Source organism: Chiloscyllium plagiosum, unplaced genomic scaffold (genome assembly GCF_037043375.1).
Source record: "Chiloscyllium plagiosum isolate Xiang-an unplaced genomic scaffold, Cpla_swu_hap1 HiC_scaffold_15, whole genome shotgun sequence".
Lineage (NCBI taxonomy): Eukaryota > Metazoa > Chordata > Chondrichthyes > Orectolobiformes > Hemiscylliidae > Chiloscyllium > Chiloscyllium plagiosum.
The window spans coordinates 54,753,741-54,775,117 of record NW_028270153.1 but is presented as its reverse complement, the minus strand read 5'-3'; positions in this window follow the sequence as shown (position 1 = coordinate 54,775,117).

The following is a 21,377-nucleotide window of genomic DNA, read 5'->3' as shown; positions in this document are numbered from 1 at the left end:
GCCTCAGAGTACTCAATGTCACCGTCTGCAATCTCCTCAACTGAAGTGCAGCCTGGGGAAGCACCAGGATATGTAAACGCTTGTGAAAGAGGACCATGTAAAGATTAGTGAGATGAGGAGTCTGGAATTATTTGTGAATTAGAGCAGTATGGTTAAAATTACAGGTAGTTTAATGAATTGTTTGTATGTATAAAGATAGCCGAAGGGGGCTGTGTCTGTAACCTCCCTTTGTCTTCCTCCTCCCCTTGTCTTGCTGTCTCCTTTAGCAGCTTCTCCTGTTCTTCATGACCCCACATCATTTTCCTAGTCATACTCAACTCCTCAGGAAAGGCCTACCCTGCCATCCATGTCTGGAAGAAACTTGTTTTTGCACAAACCTTCCAAGAATCAGTGAAATACTCCTGAATTAGTAACTAAATAATTTCCCATGGACAGTTTGGATAGTTTGGTTAGTGTTGCCATGAACCACATTACTGATTATTGACAATGTATCTGGTTTTTGGGCATTGGATATTATGAAATGGCACTAAAGAAATAAAACCCTGTTATTCTGCTTCTTACCTTCTAAATTCAGCAAAATCCCTTGTTTTCCTTCAAAGCCTGACACGTGACTATCTTCACAGCTTTCTTATGTGCAACATTTGAAGATTTAAGCCCTCAAAACAGGCTCAGAACCATTCTGTTCAGGTTGCAACTTCTGATCTGTATTTCTTCCTGATCTGCAAGGTTTTAAAGTCCAAGTCTCTGAAAATATTGTCAGCCAACATAACATTCAAACCGTTGTGCAGTCGGTTGAATTACCACATTCTGTTTCAATAGAGAATCATGTTTCTGCCAAGTCATCTTTTGCTGCTTTATTAACTGAAGAATTTGTCAATGAAGAAATTTCTAAATGCCAGATTAATGGTTTCCTGTACTAACCCGTAGACATTGAGAGCAGCATTCTCCTACCCAGTCAATATCATCTGACTGCTTTTGAGATGAGTATAGTTCCAAAGCTTTCCTAACAGATCATTTGGAGGTGCCGGTGTTGGACTGGGATGAACAAAGGTAAAATTCACACAACACCAGGTTATAGTCCAACAAGTTTATTTGGAAGCATGAGTTTGGTGTTTTGTAATTTTTAACTTTTTCCTCACAAAAGCATTCAGTCTAAAATTGCTTGGGTCATTTCAGCTATGTGGAAATTTTCTCAAATGAGATGAAGTACCATATCTGTTCCTTTAGTTGCCAAGAGGATATTCTTCAGCAAATCAGAAGTGTGAGGTGTTGACTCTGGGTCGCCCTTTCTAACTTTAATACAGGATTTAACATTGTTATCACTTCTCTTGTCTTTTGGAACTTGTCTCTTTCATTTCTCTCTTTAAATGGTGACCACCTCTCTTCCTTTAGCTTCAAGTGCCATGTGGTTGAACAATTTGTTTCCCTAGCTCCTAACATGAAGATGACCCTGACTCCTCTGCAACAGCTTTCAACTTAACTGTATTAACTGTTCCAAGGCATGGATAGACTTGCAGAATTTTGATCCATTGATAATAAAAGAATGGCAACATATGTCTGCTTCAAAATGGTGTGTGGGCACCCACCCATCCTCCCCAGTCTTCTGCAAAACTGTGCTGTGGAATCTTTTACATCACTTAAGAGCACAGACGGGCTGTTGGTTTAAATTCTTATCCAACAGACAACACCTCCCACAGCACTGCTGTGATGTTTTCACAATTGCAACACTTCACTTGGAGCCATGAGTATCAGGAGTAGCTGTCAATTATTTTCACTCAACTTCAGCAAAAGTAGCTACATAAATTGGACCAACTAAACCCCCACTCAAAGGAAGAAAATCAGTCCAGGGTTTAACCTCAATTCCAGTCATCAAAAACACAATAGTTTTTAAAGCTAGGTTGTAACTTGCCCAGATATTGCAAGAAACTTTTCAGAAAACATTCCACCACAAAATGGAATAGAATTGGGTTCACTCACCATTTGCTACAGAAGATGAATTTTAAGTAAATATATAAATTTAACACAATAAAAAAGCATGCAAGTTTAACAGCTATACGAAGAGTATAAATCATAAAGCTAAATAGTGTACTGAAAAGATAACTAGTTTATATTTTTACAAATTCAAACCTCAACGTTTTCTTATTCTAAATAAAGGACTTTAAAAGAAAGCAAGGACATGCATCAAACTTCAAACAGCATTGCATTGATCCCTGAGATTGGGATACCCATTCAATTCAGAATGAGTCTGAAATGGAAGTGACTGATACCAATGTCTCACCATAACAAATCAAATAATTTAAGCTCTATTGAAATATTATAATGAATGTTTTGGTGCTGTTACTTAAAAAGGTGCATGGAAAATGACCATACGATCGATAATAGACTATACCTAATTATTAAATTAGAGCCTTCCCATTAAATTAGATTGTCCATTCAAATTGCATTTTTTAAAAAATTATTGCAACAGAGAAACTAGAAGCTGAAGTAAGCCATTTTGAGCTTTCTCCACTATCTAATATGATTACTACTGATGCTGTATCTCCATGACATATTCATGGAACCTCTACAGTGCAGAAAATGGCCATTCAGCCCATCAAATCTGTACCAACCCTCCGAAGAGCATTCCATCCAGAACCCTCCCCTCAACCCTACATAATCCACCTTGCATGTACATCCCTGGACACTACGGACAATTTACTATGGTTAATCCAGCTAACCTGCACATCTTTGGATTGTGAGAGGAAACCCGAGAGAAAATTGGAGCACCCAGCAGACATCTGCAAGACGTGGGGAGAACATGCAAACTCCACAAAAATAAACAGCCAAGGCTATACTGAAGCCAGGCCCCTGGTATTGTGAAGCAGCAATGCTAACCACTCTGCCACCCTACACTTCTGCCTTCTTATCATACTCTTGATATCTCTAAAATCTAAAAATAACATGTCCCTTTCTAGAATACCATTCCTTCTTCATCTGGGTGACAATTGTGTTGATGAAGGTACTGCATGTGTTAAGATAATAAGACTTGGGCTCTAATGTTTCTTTCTCAGATCGTGGTTTGACTTGTTGACTAGCATTGCACCCAAACATTGTTAGTTGTCATCACCGGGATTCTCAAGATAGTGACTTTTGGTCAGTGAAACATTGTTGTGAAGGATGCTAACCATGTACTGCTTTAGAAGGATATAGCTTGCTTCTAGTTTACTAAAAAAACAAGTTTTAAGTTAATATAGTCATCCCATATATTTTAGTCCCTATTCCTTCACAGGGCACTGGAATGTACATATGAACTCAGCAAGTCAGAGAAAACAAAATTTATTCACTTATGGAACATTTTATTGCCTGTTCCTACTTATACCTGAGAAGGTTGTAATGAGCTGTCTTTTTCAATTACTGTGGTCCATGTGCTGGGGGTTGACCCACAGTGCCCTTAGGGAGGGAAAGAATGAATGGCAAAGAATCATAGAATATTTCTGGACTTAAATGATATGATAGAAAATACCTCTGTTCTGAGATATGAGAGAGGAATTTCTCCAATGGTTACCAGCAGTTACTGTAACCAGGCACAGCCATCCAGAACATGAGCTGTATTTACTGCTCTTTTCTCAAGCTGAGTCATTACTTTCTTTGCAATCAGCTACAAAGGCTTAACAAACCTCCCTGATAACGATTAAGATGCTTCCAGCTTTTGTCAATTTTCTAAAAAGCACCGACAGATTCTCTCCACAAGCAAGCATCAAGTGCATTCAAAGTGAATGTGCAAAGCAATTCAGGTGAAAAACCAAAGAAAATTCTCTCCAGGAATATATTCTCGATTAAGAAATGTGCAGGGTTTTTATATGCTTCTTTGTAACATAAAGTCGAACTGGAATTCAAAGCAAAGCATTGTATTCATTTATTTATGTGTTACGGTGAAATCTGCTTGATGTGTGGGATCATTCTGGCCGTGAGCCCAACATTAAACTGAAAGATTTCTGCATTCCCCATAGGACCAGTGTTAGTAGGCACAGAATTAATTTGGGAAGCAGAGCATTAATAACCACACTGCATTCATCCTTTGCAACAAAACAGTTGGACAGGTGGTGGTGATATTCCCTGTGGAGTCAAAGACAGAAGGCCTTAACAGCAATTTTCAGGTTGCTTGGCAAAAATCTGTTCCATGAACCTTTAGTGTCAGCCTTGCAGAACACAAAATTGTTGCAAAGAGGAAGCTGTTTTTATTTTCCACCATGCACTGCCCCAAAAGCTTTGCACGCCAATGGAGTGGTGACATGTCGTGAATTGGGAAGTTTCTAACTTGGCTGAACATAGCGAGAGACAATACGGATTATCAGTAAGGTAATTGCTTTCAAGCAATTACCTCAGCACGCCGTCAAAAGATTAGAATATTGTTTTGTAACCAAAATATACAATTCTGCCTACTTTACCTTTAACTGAGCAATTACAAACTTATTTACAAGATTGTAAAGATGAAAGGTGATGGAAAAATTCAATTTCATGACAGGCATATAGCATGTTTGCCTTCATTGGGACATAGATTATAAAAGTTTGCAAGTCATGTTGAAGCTGTACAGAATTGCCAAGAATCAGAATATTTCTAGACTTAGATGATACAATAGAAAATGAAATTGTTCTGGTTTTAAGTTAGGGTACATTTGGATTATTGTGTACAGTTCTCATTTCACACTGCCACAAGTATATGGAGGCTTTGGAGATGGTACAGAAAACGTCTACCAGGATATTGCCTGGTTTGGAGGCTATAAGTTATGAGGAGAGATTGGACAAACTTAGTTTGTTTTCACTTGAATGTCGGGGGCTGTGGGGCAACTTGAGAAGTTTACAAAACTATGAGATGATGTGGAGGGGCCAGTGTTTGACTGGGCTGGACAAACTGTAAAACCATATAACACAAGGTTATATTTGAAAAACACAAGCTTTCGGAGCCTTGTTCCTTCTTCAGACTATGACCTGGTGTTGTGTGGTCTTTAAAATTATGACAGGCATCGATAAAATGGATTAGACTCATTTTCCCAGGATAGAAATGTGAAATATTGTGAACAGTGTTGGTCCTCATATTCAAGGAAGGATGTGTTGGCATGTGTTAGTTTGAAGATCCGCCAATAGTAAGCAGGAAATTGAGAAACAAATTTGTCAGGAGATCTCAGTTGTCTGTAAAAATAATAGGGTGGTTACATGAGGGGATTTTTAACTTTTCAAATATAGATTACCATAGTGTTAAAGGCTTGTATTGGAGAGGAATTTGTTAAGTGTGGACGAGAAAATTTTCTGATTCAGTATGTGGATGTACCTACTAGAGAAGGTGCAAAGATTGACCTACTCTTTGGAAATAAAGGAGGGCAGGTGACTGAGGTGTTAGTGAGGGAGCACTTTCAAGCCAGTGACCATAATTCTATTAGTTTTAAAGTAGTGATGGAAAAAGATAGGCTGGATCTAAAGGTTAATGTTCTAAATTGGAGAAAGGTAGATTTTGATGGTATTAGGCAAGAACATTCAAAAGTTGATCGGGTGTGGATGTTTGTAGGTAATGGGATGGCTGGAATATGGGAAGTCTTCAAAAATGAGGTAATGAGAGTCCAGAGATAGTATGTTCCTGTTGGGGTGAAAGGCGGGGCTGGTAGGTGTAAGGAATGCTGGATGAGTAGAGAAATTGAGGTTTTGATCAAGAAAAAGAAGGAAGCATACATCAGGTATGGACAGCAGAGATCGAGTGAATCCTTAAAAGAGTATAAAGGCAGCCGGAGTATACTTAAGAGGGCAGTCAGGAGGCCAAAAAAGGGACATGAGATTTCTTTGGCAAATAGGGTTTAGTAGAATCCAAAGGGATTTTACAAATGCATTAAGAACAAAGGGCTAATTAGGGAGAGAATAGGGTCCCTCAAAGATCAACAAGGCCATCTGTGTGTGGAACCGTAGGAGATGAGGAGATGCTAAATGAATATTTTGCATCAGTGTTTACTGTGGAAAAGCAAATGGAAGGAATAGAACATGGGGAAATAAATAATAACATCTTGAAAAATGTTCATATTACAGAGGAGGAGATGCTGGACAGCTTAAAAAGCAGAAAGGTGGATAAGTCCTCAGGACCTGATCAAGTGTACCCTAGAACTCTGTGGGAAGACTAGATTAGATTCTCTACTGTGCGGAAACAGGCCCTTCGGCCCAACAAGTCCACACCAACCCTCTGAAGAGTAACCCATCCATACCCATTTCCCTCTGACTAATGCACCTAACACTATGGGACAATGTACCATGGCCAATTCACCTGACCTGCACATCTTTGGATTGTGGGAGGAAACCAGAGCACCTGGAGGAAACCCACGCAGATACAGGGAGAATGTGAAAACTCCACACAGACAGTTGCCTGAGGCTGGAATCGAACTGGGACCCTGCTGCAAGACAGCAGTGCTAACCACTGAGCCACCGAAGCTTGGGAAGTGATTGCTGGGTCTCTTGCTGAGATACTTTGACTATTGACAGCCACAGGAGAGGTGCCAGAAGATTGGAGATTGCCTAACGTGGTGCCACTATTTTAAAAAGGCGGTAAGGAACAACCAGGGAACTACAGACCAGTGAGCCTGACATCGGTGGTGGGCAAGTTGTTGGAAGGAATCCTGAGGGAGAGGATTTACATGTATTTGGCAAGGCAAGGACTGATTATGGATAGCCAATAAGGCTTTGTGTGTAGGAAATCATGTCTCACTAACTTGTTTGAGTTTTTTGAAGAAGTAAGGAAGAGGATTGGTGATGGCAGGGCAGTGGACATGATCTATATGGACTTCAGTAAGGAATTTGACAAGATTCCTCATAGTAGACTGGTTATCAAGGTTAGGAGAGTGTGAGGACTGCAGATGCTGGAGACCAGATTCGAGAGTGGGGTGCTGGAAAAGCACAGCTAGTCAGGCAGCATTGAGGAGCAGGAGAATCAACGTTTTGGGCAAGAGCCCCTGAAGAAGAGCTCTTGCCCAAAACGTTGATTCTCCTGCTCCTCGATTCTGCCTGACCAGCTGTACTTTTCCAGCACTCCACTCTCAAGTCTGGTTAGCAAGATTAGATCACATGGAATACAAGGAGAACTAGCCATTTGGATACAGAACTGGCTTGAAGGTAGAAGACAGAGTGTGGTGATGGAGAGCTGTTTTTCAGATTGGAGGCCTGTGACCATTGGTGTGCCACAAGAATTGGTGCTGGGTCCACTGCTTTTCATCATTTATAGAAATGATTTGAATATGAACATAGGACATATGGTTAGTAGGTTTATAGATGACATCAAAGTAGGAGGTGTAGTGGACAGGAAAGAAGGTTATCTCAGAATACCAGAGAACTTGATCAGATGGGCCAATGTGCCAGGAGGGGCATAGGGAATTGAATTTAGATAAAAGTGAGGTGCTGCATTTTGGAAAGGCAAATTAGAGCGTGACATATACACTTAACGGTAAGGTCCTGGGGAGTGTTGCTGAACAAAGAGATCTTGAAGTGTGGGCTCATAGTTCCTTGAAAGTGGAGTTCCAGGTAGATAGAACAGTGAAGAAGGCATTTAATATGCCTTTATTGGTCAGTGTATTGAGTACAGGAGTTGGGAAGTCATATTGCGGCTGTAGAAGACATTGGTTCAGCCACTTTTTGAATTCTGCATTCAATTCTGGTCTCTCTGCTGTAAGGATGTTGTGAAACTTGAAAGGGTTCAGAAAAGATTTACAAGGATGTTGCCAGGGTTGGACAATTTGAGCTATAGGGAGAGGTTGAATAGGCTGGGGCTGTTTTCCCTGGAGCGTTGAAGGCTGCGGGGTGACCTTGTAGAGGATTATAAAATCATGAGGGGCATGGATCGGAGAAATAAACAAGGTATTTTCCCCAATGTGGGGGAGTCCCGAACTAGTGGGCATAACTTTAGGGTGAGAGGGGAAAGATTTATGAAGGACCTAAGGGGCAACTTTTTCACGCAGATGGTGGTGCATGTATGGAATGAGCTGCCAGAGGAAGTGGTGGAGGCTGGTACAATTACAACATTTTAAAGGCATCTGGATGGGTTTCTGAATAGAAAGCGTTTGGAGGGAAATGGTCCAAATGCTGGCAAATGGAACAAGATTACTTTAGGATATCTGGTTGGCATGGAGGAATTGGACCGAAGAATCTGTTTCTATGCTGTTCTTCTCTATGACTCTGTCACCCTAAGAATGAGCCTGGATGAAGGGCTTATCATATGGGAAGCAGCTGAGGACTCTGAGTTTGTACTCAATGAAAACATCTTCTCCACATGCACTCTATCCAGGGCTCTCAGTATTCTGTAAGTATCAATGAGATCCCCCCTCATGCACTGGTGCAGGGTTCGTGGGCCAAAGGTTCTGTTCCTGTGCCAAACTGTTCTTTGGGTTTTGTACTTTGCACATTAATGCATTGCTGATGTCTTTAAGTGCTCATGCTGCAGCACTTAAAAAGCTTGCACATTTTTAAACTAATGTGCAATTTATGTAGTGTTCAGAAGGCATCTGGTCATAAGCTCTCACTATAGCCAGTCAGTCACATATAGATGCCCCAACTGTGCCAGATCTGCAGAGCTTACCAGATCTTAAAAAGTATGGGAATTGCAAAAGATTCACAGTTTGTACCTTTAAACAACAGAATGTTCTGTTGTGCCATCCACACACCAATAATCTGGGCTGACAGTGATATGCAGAAAATGACTGACTTTATAGTTTTGCTGTTGGAGATGTGCATATGAGTGTAGATACTTCACTATATCTGCACATAAGTTTTTTCCAGTTAGCGTGCACTATCAGTTTAAATTATTATTGAGGATTGTCCCAATTGTACACAGCAGAGTATCACATGAATTTTAATACCATATCATAATGGGCAGTGAAAATGTTTGAGTGTGACTAATAAACTGTTGACTGGAGTAAATGGAAGGTTGCATTGAGAAGACCTCACGTGGGTAATAATAACAGAATAATGATTATGTTTGCTTGATAAACAATTTTAAAATAATATTGAATTGTGAAGCTCCTTATCATTTGCAGCCTTCAATTCGAGAAATCTACCTCCCATTTTCTTTTAGTGTTTATTTGGCGCAGTAATTTAATTTAGTAACCTTTAATAGATACTTTATAGATTTACGCATGCACAGAATTAAAAACACAAATTTAACTACACTTCTCTAAGGTTGTTTCTCAATAGGTTAAATAATTTTCAAAGTGGACTTTGTTTTAAAAAATCCAAACACCTAATTTGCTACAAGGTAGAGGTCACTTTCCCATGGTGTTGATTTGGATGTGCTGGTTCTTTTACTTTGACATATTAATGGCATAAATTATTTTAATAAACTTAGCTACAAAGTATCATGCTTACAGAATCTTAAATAAAAACTATTAGTATGTGTCTATATAATTATACTGTATAAACATTTAATTAAAATATTATGGCAAAGGTTCCTGTGTAAAATCTTGTATTGCTGAAAAAAAGACATATTTTGTCTTAACTGTTCGTCATCAGGACATTTTTCAAGAATACCAGTTTAAGCAGAAAACAAACATTTTTACTGCTTGAGAGGAGAGTGCTGATTGATTAGAATGGGGATTCTGATTGGTTAAGGCATTGCCATGACAACTTTTCATTATTCTCTCATGGAATGAGACGATCAGCATTTATGGTCCATCCTTAATTTCCCTTGAGACGATACTGGTGAGCAGCCTTCTTGAACTGCAGCTGTCCATGTGCTGTAGGTAGATCCACAATGCCCTTAGGGTGGGAGTTCCAGGATTTTGACCCAGTGACAGTGAAGGAACAGAAATATATTTCCAAGACAGGACAGTGGATGGCTTGGAGGGGAACTTGCAGGTGTTCCCATGCATGTACTGCCCTTGTCCTTCTAGATGGAAGTAGTTATGGGTTTAGAAAGCACTGCCTCAAAATCTTTGATGAATGTTTGCAGTGTATCTTCACACTGCTGCTACTGAGCATTGGTAATAGAAAGAATGGATGTTTATAAATGTGGTGCCAATCAAATGGGCTGCTTTATTGCAGATGATGTCAAGCTTCTGTGTGTTGTTGTACCGATAATGCTGATTGATAGCTAATAGTCAGTGTTTGTCTACATTGTATAGCAAGCAATTTTCCTCATTTCGGTCAGGGGATTGATCCAGGAAATGAACCAGTGAATTGCTGACATCTATTTTGTTGAACTGAAGTAGGCATAGTGCATGTACATGTTCTGCAAAGAATAGGGCCTTGTGTGTTAATTTATGTGGCTTGCAAAACCACACTGTGAGCCCTACTGACAATCCTAATTGATTGTTATAATGATTCCTCACACATTCAGGGTTATCCCGTAAGCGCGGCCTAATTGCAGAATCACTTGTAATGTTGGACACCATGCTGTGAATTTTGCAGGCATATGCTGGTTGACTACAGTCAGTTTCTTGCTTGTTGCAAACAGACAAAGCGGGCTATTCCATTATGGTCTGCCCATCTTTGGGATGCATGACCTACACAATCTGGCACTGAAATTCCATACCATGTTATGCGTTTGTCTGATAATCTTTTTGGTTTGATGGCAGCATCCTGACAGTGATGTGCACCACTCATGTTGCTATTGCGCAATAGCAGCATGAAACAACTAGCTTCACCTTTTGCTGAAACATTTGAGAAACTAATTCTGAAGTAGACCTTTTTGGATCCAGTGTGACTACATTAGAATATTCCATGAGTTTGTATGAAATATAATGAGAAATTGCCTGCAGGATGGCTTCGATACTTCCTACATCAGCATTATATTTGCCCGGTGAACAAATGGCTTGGGCCCTAAATACAAGTTTACCATTAGAGCCAATCCTATAGCATGTAGAATGATAGGAAGCCATATGTGTATGCAGATCAGTAAAGGTGGGTTTGTGGTTGAACTCCAGCTGATATCTCAACTATATCGAGGAAAGGGACCTCATTTGACTGTTGCATTTCAATCACGAATTTGAGCACAGGATAGAGTCCATTTAGACATGTAGGGAAATTCTTACATGTAGCTGCAGTTTCAAATAGAGCAAACATATCACCTATGAATTGGAAATATGTATTGGGAGGACATTAGTTGTCATATTATCTAAGACACATTTCTCAGGGAATCGAAAAAAGAGAGCTGAGCCTACTGTTTATTTAGACATGTAGAGTGTCATTGAAAATGAACTCAATCATGTGAATTGTTGAGCTCATACATTTAAATGACTACTAATTGGTGCAATGGTGCCAGATTCAGGTCATTATGATTCAGTTCAGATGTCTATGGCTTCTTCATTGTTGAATAGACTAGCAATGGATACCGCAATGTAACTATTGCGCAAGTCCTGTATAGTCTTGGCAAATATGAACGAATCCTTCACCATGTAAATTGATAACTCACCCCAAACTAGCCATAGCAATTCACTGAGCCATTTAGCTGGCTTATGTTGTGCAAACCCAATCATAAGTTGGACTTGAAGGAACATCATTGTTGTGTATCTTGAGTAGTCCTACACAAGTGGACATAGTGAGTTATGAAAACAAACCTAATTATGTAAACCAGCCAGCAGCGCATTGAATTTACACAAGCCCAGTAAGCACTTTTATTAACTTGCTTTCAAGTTAAGCTGTCTGGTCATGCTGAACTCTAAGTCCAATGAACAAAGAACAAAGAACAAAGAACAAAGAAAATTACATCAGGAACAAGCCCTTCAGCCCTCCAAGCCTGTGCTAATCCAGGTCCTCTATCTAAACTTGTCACCTATTTTCTAAGGATCTGTGTCCCTCTGCTCCCTGCCCATTCATGAATCTGCCTAGTTACATCTTAAATAATGCTATCGTGCCCACCTCTACCACCTTCACTGGCAACGCGTTCCAGGCACCCACCATCCTCTGTGTAAAGAACTTTCCATGCATATCTCCCTTAAACTTTTCCTCTCTCACTTTGAACTAGTGACCCACTAGTAATTGAGACACCCACTCTGTGAAAAAGCTTCTTGCTATCCATCCTGTCTGTGCCTCTCATGATTTTGTGCACCTCAGTCAGGTCCCCCCTCAACCTCCATCTTTCTAATGAGAATTATCCTAATCTACTCAACCTATTTTCATAGCTAGTGCCTTCCATACCAGGGAATGTCCTGGTGAACCACCTCTGCACCCTCTCCAAAGCATCCCCAGCCTTTTGGTAATGTGGCGACCAAAATTGCATGCAGTATTCCAAATGTGGCCGAACCAAAGTCCTATACAACTGGAACATGACCTGCCAACTCTTGTACTCAATACCCTGTCCGATGAAGGAAAGCATGCCGTATGCTTTCTTTACCATTCTATCGATCTGGGTTGACACCTTCAGGGTACAATGGACCTGAACACCCAGATCTCTCTGTACATCAATTTTTCCAATGACTTTTTCATTTACCAAGTTTGCTCTTGAATTGGATCTTCCAAAATGCATCACCTCACATTTGCCCGGATTGAGCCCCATCTGCCATTCCTCTACCCAACTCTCCAATATATCTATATTCTGCTTCACTCTTTGACAGTTCCCTTCACTATCTGCTACTCCACCAATCTTAGTATCATCTGCAACTTGCTACTCAGACCACCTATAGCTTCCTCCAAATCATTTATGTATATCACAAACAACAATGGTCCCAACATAGATCCCTGTGGAACACCACTGGTCACAATTCTCCATTTTGAGAAACTCCAGTTTAATAAACACCCTTCCACTTCTAATCTTTGTCTCCTGCTACCCAACCAGTTTTCTATCCATCTAGCTAGTACACCCTGGACCCCATTTGACTTCACTTTCTCCACCAGCCTACCACCAACATTATCAAACGCCTTACTGAAGTCTATGTATATGACATCTACAGCCCTTTCCTCATCAATCAACTTTGTCACTTCCTCAAAGAATTCGACTAAGTTCATAAGATATGATCTTCCCTGCACAAAACCATATTTCCTGTCACTGATAAGCCCATCTTCTTTGAAATGTAAGTAGATCCTATTCCTCAGTATCTTTTCCAGCAGCTTCCCTACCACTGACGTCAAGCTCACCGGTATATAATTGCCAGGATTATCCCTGCTACCCTTCTTAAACAAGGGGACAACATTAGCGATTCTCCAGTCCTTCAGGAATCTCACCTGTGTTCAAGGATGTTGCAAAAATATCTGTTAAGGACCTGGGGACTTAATGCCTTTTAGAATACCCAAAACCTCCTCCCTTCTTATGCCAACGTAACATAGAGTAATCAAACATCTAACCCTAAACTCAACATCCATCATGTCCCTCTCCTTGGTGAATACCGATGCAAAGTACTCCTTAAAAATCTCACCCATTTTCTCTGACTCCATGCATAACTTTCCCTTTGTCCTTGAGTGGGTCAACCCTTTCTCTAGCTACCCTCCTGCTCCTTATAAATGAATAAAAGGCTTTGGGATTTTTTTTAACCTTGCTAATGACCCTTTTAGCCCTTAAAATCCCATGTTTCAGATTGGTCCTACTTTCCCAATATTCTTCCAAAGCTTTGTATGTTTTCAGTTGCCTAGACCTTAAGTATGCTTCCTTTTCCCTATTAGTTAGTCTCACAATTTCACCTGTCATCCATGGTTTCCTAATCTTGCCATTTATATCCCCCATTTTTGTAGGGACATGTCTGTCCTGCATCAAATGTGGATTTACCTTCAAAACAGTTGCTCCCAATCTACATTCCCCAGTTCTTGCTGAATTTTGCTATAGTTGGCTTTCCCCCAATTTAGCAATCTTCCTTTAGGACAGTACTTGTCTTTGTCCATGAATATTCTAAAACTTTTGAATTGTGATCACTATTCCCAAAATAATCCCCTACTGAAACTTCAACTATTTGGTCGGGCTCATTCACGACACCAGGTCCAGTATGGCCCCTTCCCGAGTTGGACTATTTATATACTGCTCTAGAAAACCCTTCTGGATGTTCCTTATAAATACTGCTCCATCTAGACCTCTAACATTAAGTGAATCCCAGTCAAAGTTGGGAAACTTAAAATCACCTATCATCACCACCCTGTTGCTCCTACATCTTTCCATAATCTGTATACATATTTGTATCTCTATTTCATGCTGGCTGTTGGGAGGCTTGTAGTACAGCCCCAACATTGTTACCGCACCCTTCCTATCTCTGAGCTCTGCCCATATTGCCTCACTGCTAAAGTCCTTCATTGTGCCCTCTTTCAGTACAGCTGTAATAACCTCTCTGACCAGTAATGCAACTCCTCCGCCCCTTTCACCTCCCTCTCTATCCTGCTGGAAGCATCTATATCCTGGGATATTTAGTTGCCAATTATGCCCTTCCCTCAATCAAGTCTCAGTAATAGCAGTAACCTCATCTCCCAGGTACTAATTGAAGCACTAAGTTCATCTGCCTTACCTATTATACTTCTTACATTAAAACAAATGCAACTCAAACCACCTGTCCCTTTGTATTCATCATCTGCTCCCTGCCTACTATTCCCCTTAGTCACACTGACTTCATTATCTACTTCCTTACAGGCTTTAGTTAGTACTTACTTATTGTCCACTAACCTCCTCATTTGGTTCCCATTCCCCTGCCACATTAGTTTAAACCCTCTCCAACAGCATTAGCAAAAGGACCCCCAAGGATATTGGTTCCAATTTGGCACTGGTGTAGACATCCAATTTGTAATAGTCCCACCTCCCCCAAACCTAGTCCCAATGTCCCAAAAATCTGATCACCTCCCTACTGCACCATCTCTCAAGCCATGCATTCATCCTGCCTATTCTTTCATTTCTACTTTGACAAGCATGTGGCACTGGTAGCAAACCTGAGATTACTACCTCTGAGGTCCTATTTTTTAACCTGCCTCCAACTCTCTATATTCTGCTTGTAGGACCCCATCCCGTTTTTTACCTATATCATTGGTGCCTATGTGCACCACAACACCTGGCCGTTCAATGGATACAGTTATTGACCTACCATTAATAAATGTATGTGTCTTTTGAAATAGTCATGGTTGTTAAGGATGACAACTTGATTCCATATGGTGGTTTAATGATATGTATGTCTGGGCTGGTATTGAGGTCTCACGTGTTATCTTCTAATAAGGTCTGCAGGGATGCCTCAGAGCTATTAGGATGAAGAAACGGATGATAGATTTTTGATAAAGGTCAAGTTCCTTGCATAAATATGGGGAGCCAATAATTAGGGGGCTTGTGTTTTATGGAGTATGGCTAACTAAAATAAAGCACTCACTTAGAAGTGTGGACATGGAATTTGTTTAAGAACAGTTATCTTCTAATATATAACATTAATAGCAGAGAACATTTGAGTCACAATGTAATGTTTCAGGGTATGGTTGCTTACCTCAGTTTTCTGAAAATGAGCATTATGATCATCAGAAGAATAAAGTTACAAAGGGAGCCTATGGAAATCCTTAACCAAACAGGAGGCAAGATATGGCTCTATATGGAAGCAAGAGAAGAAAGCAAAGTTCTGTCAGAATAAGAGCTTGATGATTTGAACATGGGTGACTGTTTAGATAGATTGGAATCTTTGCACCACAGAAATTAACAAAGACCTGTTTTTATTTTTTTAGCAATTTTGATTGTGGACTGAAATGAGAAAAGAGTTGCTTTAAAAAAACCAAAGATTATTAAAGGATTGCCACACTTTTTAAAAACAAATAACCTGAAACTTATTCTAGGTACTATTTACACTGCTGTTGTGCAAGCAGTAGTAAAAGCCTAGTTTGCAGATGAGAAGGAGCCAAGTGACATGTATGAATAGAGCTTTGGCTGGTAATATTGATCAGATATTCATGATGAAGTCATTCTTCCTATTGTCAACCATATGTTTGGCTCCCAGATAACTGATCATCCTTTTGTTTGGTGGGGGATGGATGGTGGGAGTTGGTGGGGAGTGATTAATTTTTTTTGGCAGTGACGTTAGGCCTTTGAAGAATAAGGAGCTGTTTTTGATCCGCTGTAAAAAAAAAGCAACTCAAGCCTGAAGGTAGCCAGCTCATTTCCCTTTCCTAGTTGCTGTAAGCTGTGATTTTAATTGATAAGTCAAAGACCTTCATAAGTGAGAACCAGTCACCTTTTGCAAACAGATGGAAGTATCTGGAGAGGGTGTACTGAGAAACAGCATTCTCATTCACTCAAGGATAGTCTCTGCAAACCTTATGGATGGGAGCCTTTCCTTATGCCCAGAACATGTCTTTTTTTCTTGACTGTGTCTGTAGAAGGATTTATAAGGTGGTTAGCATTTTAACTAGCAGAGTTATATGTGTTGGCTCATAATTCTTTGTCTGTAACTAAAATCTATTTTTCATAATAAATAGTAATTCTTGGTAAATTTGGAAACCCAGACCATGCTTTCTGCCAACCTGAGTCCAAAGGACAGGTGAATTGGGGAATTCTGTTTTCCTTTTAAAATCTTTAATATTTGTGATACTTCTGGAAATAGTAGGGATTGATTTTCAGTCCGCTACCCCAGCGAGGCAGGATATTAGATAAAATTTATCAAAAAAACTGTCTAATGATGTCTTGTAAGACATGGTCAGATTTTGTCAATTTTAGAAAGACTGAGGACAGCACCACAGAAAGGTACATATTGCAATTTTATAGGTTCCATGGATGACTACAGAAATTTCATTTGGGAATTACCCAATCTAACCTAGTGTTTAAGTTATTAGACTATGCCAAAGTATCAAGTATAAACAAATCTCTAATTTTGACAGGTGTTAATGAAAGGGTTACTGTAATAGGAGGAATGGGGACAGAAATGCCATTAACAATGTTGAGATATAAAGAGAATTTGAGAATTTACAACAAGTGCCACTTTGCACCAGCAATTTTAATTGGAATATGTTAGCTTCATTGCTTTTAATCCAAGTAGGGCTTCACGAAAAGAGATGAGTAAAGGCTTCCAATTTGAAATGGAGGAATTGCAAAATCTAATGGAACAGCAGAATTGGCTGGGCACACAGGGGAGACCAGATGTCAGTTTTGAAGCATTAGAGTTGAAAAATCCCAAAGTGTAAGATATTATTCAGGTGAAGAAAACCTTGAGAAAATTAAAAATGGTGCATTGAGTTTTGAAAATTCCATTGGGAGATACTAGGAACACGACATTTGTTATTTTTTAGTAGTCTTTCATATGGAGAACCATGTGAGAGGTACTCAGCTTCAAGACAGTTTATAATTTTTCTTGTGGAAGAGAGGAACTAAAAAGATGAGCTGAGTAATAAAAGGTACCTTATTGGCAAAACACTAAATCTAGGTGAGGCACTATACATGACATTTTTCTCAGTAAAAATATTGGAAGATTTGTAAAAAGGAATTCAGCAGCAATATCCATGGAGTGCTATATTGAAAATAAGTCACTGTGGGACAATTTACATTCCATGAAATGTATGATGGAAAAAAAAAACTGAAGATTGATCTTGCAGTTTTCAGAGAGATGATAGAGAATTGAGAAATCTTCAAATTGAAATTTTGTCAACTGTTTATTGCTTATAAAGAAGGGAGCAAGCTGTAAGAAACATACTGGAAAAAGAACATTTGGAACTTTGATATGCAAAGAAAATAAAATGGGAATATAATATGCTGTTATAATATGTAAGCTCGTTTGTTTTATTATATAGAGATTTGTGACATAAATATTGATTAATTTTAAAAAAAGATGAATCTGTTATCATCTCTTATCGGCACATGAAGTGAGGGAACACATGATGGACATATTAGTTAAGGATTATTAGGGTGGGCCCTCTGTGTTAAAGAATTCCACAGATTCACTACTCTCTTAGAGATAAATATCCTTCCTACCTTTGTCTTAGGCGGAGTATTGTCAGGCTGAAATAACCTAACAGGATCTTTGAGATCTGATCAAAATGATTACATAAGACACATGCACTTCAATGTGTAGCTAATGTATTGGGTTAAAATATTTAATACATATATGAATTAATAATTGTTAGTTTATCCTAGTGATGAATATATATCATAAGTTATATAATTAGCTTAGACAACTGAGATAAAGAAGTGAGTCTCACGCTGTCATCTAACCATTGGGGATTCAGTGATGGCGGCACTCGGAAATCTACCTCCGATTCCATGGCATAGGTCGCATGATCCCTCGCCTGATGGTGAAAAGTTCAATGAATGGGTCAAAGTCCCTGATATTAATACTATTTGGAATCTAACGTTATGTTCTTAATCCCCATTTTGTAATATCTTCAGTACTTTTCCATCCCTCTAAACCAGATGGAAAACAAATTAGCTGGCCCCATGTAGGTTGTATGAGCAGATGCTCTCACTGACTCTCATTGTTCTGCCATTGTTCATCGACTATTTTTTCTGCTAAACTCTTTTTTCAATGCACTCTTGTCAATTTGGCCTCATTCCCATGTAAATATCCCTATTTAAGGTTGGCACAGTTCTTTCTAACACAAGTTTCTAACCCTCAAACTGAATGCTGAATTCTGCCATGTTATGGTCACTTTTCGTTCGGGATACTTTATTCTGAGATCATTTATTAAACCAGTCTCATTATATTTAACCTGATCTAATATAGACTGATTCCTGGTTGGATCTATAACATATTGTTCTCGGAAATTATCCCACGAAATGCACTGTATGAATTCTTCCTCTCAGCTACCTCTACAAATGCGTTTTTTGATGTGGAGGAGCCTGTGTTGGACTGGGATGGACAAAGTTAAAAATCACACAATACCAGTTTATAGTCCAGTAGGTTTATTTGGAAGCACTAACTTTCAGAGCGCTGCTCCTTCATCAGATGATTGTGAAAAATAAGATCATAAGACAGAATTTACAGCAAAAGATTACAGTGTCATGAAACTGAAATGCTATATTGAACAATCCTGGATTTTTAAATCTTCCACCTTTTCGAATGGGTTGCAGGTTTTGGTTCATTAATATGTAAATGCCAGAACTTCTTTTAAGTCACCTTCTCGAGATAACTTAAGGTTTTATAACAAAAGGTGACATCTCAGCTCAGACAATGCATTAAAAGTGTGAGGTTAGAGTCTGTCTATATCTCAAGTTTGATTCAGACTGGTTCCAATTTCAAAGTGGAATTTACAGAATATTACATGATACATCATGCATGTAATATTTTGTAAATACCCCTTTGGAAATAGAACCAGTCTGATTCAAAATTGAGATACAGACAGATTCTGACTTCACACCTTTATTACATTGCCTGAGCTGAGATGTCACCTTTTGTTATAAAATCTTAAGTTATCTTGAGATGGTGACTTAAGAAAAGATCTGGGATTTACATATTAATGAACCAAAACCTACAACCCATTCAAAAAGATGGAAGACTTAATAATCCAGATTTGATCAATATACCATTTCAGTTGCACGTCACTGTAATTTTTTTGCTATAAATTCTGTGTCTTATGATTTTATAGTCCACAAACACCAAGTGAAGCAGCACCGCTCTGAAAGCTATCGCTTCCAAATAAAACTATTGGACTAAAACCTGGTGTTGTGTGGTTTTTAAATTTGATTTTTCCAATCTGTACAAAGAATCAGGTCGCCCATGATTAATGTGCTGCCTTTTTTTGACATGTTCTCATTATCTTTTGATTTATTCTCTGAGCTGCAGAACAACTAGTATTAGGCAACCTATAGATGACTTCCACCAGTTCTTCTTTTCTTTGTTATTTCTTACCTTCACCCATATAGATTTTACATAATCTGATCCAAAATCAGTTCTTACTAGCATACAATTTCTATGGTGTATTAGTAAAGCTAGTCCCACACTATTCCCTTCCTGCTTGTCTTCTTGAAAAGTCACAAACCCCGAACATATAGTTCCCAGTTTTGATCTCTTTATAACCATACCAACAGTGATAAGAACATACCTATTAACTTCCATTTGCACCACTCATTCATTTATTTTTTTGCAAATACTACATGCATTTAAGTAAAGAACCATTAATTTTGCTGTATTAACTTTTGGTCCCCCTTTTCCCCTACTTGCTACTTCTTTTATGCTTCTATGCCTTTCAGTCCCACTCAGGGTATGATTATAAAAATAGCTGCCTTGCATTGCTCCCATATCCTTTTTGAGTTGCAAAACTACATCCTTTTGAAACCCTGCCAATTCCCCTCACTCCAATTACTTTGAAGTCTTGTCCACAGCCCTAGTTATTTAAGTTGTCATGATATTAGTCCCTATATGGTTCAAGCAAAGCCCACCTGACTGGACAGCTATCTTATACACTAGCATTGCTGCCAGTACCCCATTATTGAAAATTCATTCATCCTACACCAGACTTTAAGTTATGTATTTACTCCTTTACATTATTTAAAGTATGCCAATTTGCCTGTGGCTCAGGTAGTAATCCCAAGGTTATCACCTAGGAGATTCTGTATTTTAGTTTAGTTCCTGACTGTTCAAAATCTTTCAGCAGATCCTCCTTTACAGTCTTACCAATATCATTGCTACCAACAGAGATGACGACAACAACTGGATCCCTCCCACCTGCTCCAACTTCCATTCTAGTCCTGAGGAGATGTCCTTAACCCTGAAACCAGGCGGGTGACATAACTTTTGACATAACTTGCAGAGAACAGTGTCTATCTTCCTAATTAGACTGCCCCCTACCACTACTATGTTTCCAGTTCCTCCCCCAACTTGAATGATTCCCTGTACCATGGTGTCATTGTCTATTCATTCCCAGCAGTCCCCATTCTCGTTCTCACAGGTTGAAAGTACCTCACTGTTGTGCAATTGAAGGGATTGAGCCTCCTTAAGAGCTGCCCCTTGTGTCTCCATAGCTGCTTCATCTACATTCACACCCTTCCATCCTTGATCACAGACTGACTTTGAATTACCTGATTTCAGGGATGGCTGCATCCTTGACCAAAATGTCCGGGTAGCCTTTCCCCTCCCTGATGCAGTGCAATATCTGCAACTGAAGCTCCAGATCCTCAGCTCAGACCCAAAATAGCTCAAGCTGCAAACACTCACCGAAGACATGTTCAATCTGGATCACGTTGGTGACCAGCAGCTCCCACATGCTGCAACTGCAACACATCATCTGACCAATCATCTCTATCATATTTAAGCTGTTAATTAATACCACTCCAGTGCTCTTTAAACTTTATTGTATTATTTATCTTTTTTAAACACAGTAATCTTATACCTCATGAGCTATTTTTTAAAAACAGGAAAGAAATAGACTGGAGACTTGAATACAAACTGAAGAATATGCTTTCACTTTAAACATTTGAAATATTTACCAATAGCTGCTTTATTGAGGCATGGATAAATCAAGCATCTCTCTCTCTCTCTTATCTCCACTGAACTCCCTGAGATTCTTATCTCCTG